Source organism: Elephantulus edwardii, unplaced genomic scaffold, assembly GCF_000299155.1.
Source record: "Elephantulus edwardii isolate Elephantulus edwardi_28Jun2011 unplaced genomic scaffold, EleEdw1.0 scaffold00040, whole genome shotgun sequence".
Classification (NCBI taxonomy): Eukaryota; Metazoa; Chordata; class Mammalia; order Macroscelidea; family Macroscelididae; genus Elephantulus; species Elephantulus edwardii.
Window position 1 is genome coordinate 4,694,646 of NW_006399790.1, and position 2,900 is coordinate 4,697,545.

Genomic DNA, 2,900 nt, shown 5'->3' on the forward strand with positions numbered 1-2,900 from the left:
CACAAACTTCAGTGTTACAGCCAGACATCAACCTTGGGATTTTTAGTGAGTGGTCTTGCGTGCTACTTATTTACAACTTACCCCAAACTTATATAACACCATTTACATCTCACACAGTCTAACAAGTTCTTTAGAACACAGGCTAGGACTCAGAGTCTGAAAATGTTAAAAAACTGCAAACACACCTAAGGACACTGTCTGATAAATTCATGGACAGGGTTGCTCATGTATGTGAAACAGAACTTTTTATTTTTCCCACCAAAAGAAACCTGCCTATGTATTAACTCACATGGCTTACATCTCCTATGTAGATATCATTCTGGGGTATCTCATCGGAGCAAAGAATTTCTTCCATACACACAGATTTGTGCCATAACTATAAGAAATGTGTAATTCTCTATATTTTCCACTAATGGTTAAGTGATTTGAGATATTTTCCTTCCAAACTACCAAAATGATAAACTTTCATTGGCTAAAATCAAGAGTGAAAATTGTGCTGTTTTAGAAAACAAAGTCCTTTCCAGGGCACTGTGAGTTATTCTTTTTCAAAAATATTGAGGTTTTTTTCCTTTTTCATTGCTTATTTACATTATATCTGTTTTGTTTTGTTTTGTTTTAAACCTGTACATTTCTTTTTTAGGGGGAGGGGGCTTCCAAATTTTTTTCTTTTTTATTTATTATTACTTTTAATGATAGTTTACAGAGACTTTGGATTTTCATTCATTCACTGTTGCACTTTTCTCCCTGCCCATCCTTCCCCCCTAGTTCACTCCTCTTTCAACCAAAGAAAAATTTTTTCGTTGTTATACAATCCCTCCCCCAAAGTCCACTCCACTATGCAGCCTTCATCCTGGACTCCTGTCATGACAATAATACCTAATCATATATCCCTTTTAAGCAGTTCTCTCCCTCATCTGTTTCAATGCAGTATACATAATTTATCCCATCTTTCTCAGTCTCCCCCCCAATGTCAGTCCCATTTTAGAACAGTGGCACTATGCAATATTTATCCTTTTATGATTGAGATATTTCACTCAGCATAATGTCCTCAAGTGTCACCCATTTTGTATACTATTCTGAGAGTTCCTTGTTTTTCAATGCAGCGTAGTATTCCATTGTGTGAATATACCATAGCTTCTCTATCCATTCGTTTGTTGATGGGCACTTAGGTTGTTTCCAACTCTTTGCTATTGTGAACAAAGCTGCGATAAACATGGGTGTGGATATATCTGCTTGGGTGGTGATGTTGTGGAGAAACCGGAACCTTTATTCACTGTTGGTGGGAGTGTAAAATGGTACCACCACTGTGGAAGGCAGTATGGCACTTTCTCAAAAAGTTGCAAATAGAAATACCATATGACACAGCAATTCCACTACTGGGAATATAACCCAAAAAATTTCGTTTTAAGGAGCCCTGGTGGTGTAGTGTGTAACACATTGGGCTGCTAAATGAAAGATTAATAGTTCAAATAGCTGCTCCACAAGAGAAAGATGGGTAGTCTCCTCCCGTAAAGATTTACAGTCTCAGAAATGCAGTGGAAGAGTGGCCTCAGTTGGAAGCGACCTAAGTGCAGTGGGTTTGGCTTTTGGTTTGACCTTTTACTGTTGCCCTATTCGCTCTTGTCACTTTGCAAACCAGACCAAATTGTAAAAAAGAGAACTTATATCTGTAGTTTGAGATAATAAAATAACAATCATAAGAGGCAAAAAAAGAAAAAAAGAAATTAGTCAATATTTAAAATTCAACAAGTTTGATATTTTACAAACACCTCATCTGTGGTGAACCTTATCATGTGCATATGTAGAGTAAAAATACTAATTTCTTATGCTGATATTAAAAACACGGGGAGGAGGTAAAATGCCTAATAACAAAATTTATTTTTGGTATTTGAGATGACTGAGTGTTCCTTTTTGTTTAAAAACAAACTACTTCATCGTGATGTCAAGATCTGACAGTTCAAATTCAGCAGGTTTTTTAAATAAGTAAAATCATACAGATTTTAATATAAATAATATTAATGAAATATTAAAAAACAGGCTTCTAGGAATTATTTTCAAGATCAAGTCATCTAATAAAATATCCTCGTGACCCTAGAACAAGAGATCTGAATCTGACACACTTGAGCCTACTATCACACTTACTGTAGCAGTAAGAACAATAAAACATCTTTAGAGTTCTTGTGGCAATAGTCCACGAGGCATTCCACTGCTAACTGAAAGCCCACACCTCTGTGATAGTTTCAAATACACCTCCTAGAGGGAAAAATGCGTACTCTCCTCTCATACAATTTATAGCCTTGGAAAGCCTGCTGGAGGATCAGCACTGAGTCAGTTCTGACTGGACAGCAAGAAATGTGAGTTTAAGAAATCATCTACCACTCATCTGTCAGTTTGTTGTACTGGCTTACATGTTCAAGTGATGCTACAAGCTAGGCCACCAGTTTTTCAAATACCATCAGGGTCAACCATGGTGGACAGGTTTCAGCAGAGCTTCCTGACTAAGACAAAGCATGACTGGCTATCTACTCTTGAAATAATGGGACTCCAACAGGCTTATGAAGAGTAGTGGAATATTGTCTAGTACAGTGTTGGGAAATGAGGCCTTCAAGTTGGAAGTCTCTCAAAATCCCAATATAGGAGGTATGTTATTCAAAGGAGAGTTTACATGAATGACATGGTTGGAATAAAGCTTTAAGGCAATGAAGAACCTTCATATGTTGATGTGGTAAGAATTAGGAGAAACAACTGTAAACATCTATTTGTCACTAAAATGTGGATGTATGAAGTATAAATGAAAAAAAGTTGCAAGCATTAAAAAATGAACTAGAATGTATAGATTACTATCCAAGGGACTGGTAAGTTGAAATTGTCTATTGACCATTTGCAATCTGATAAGAATC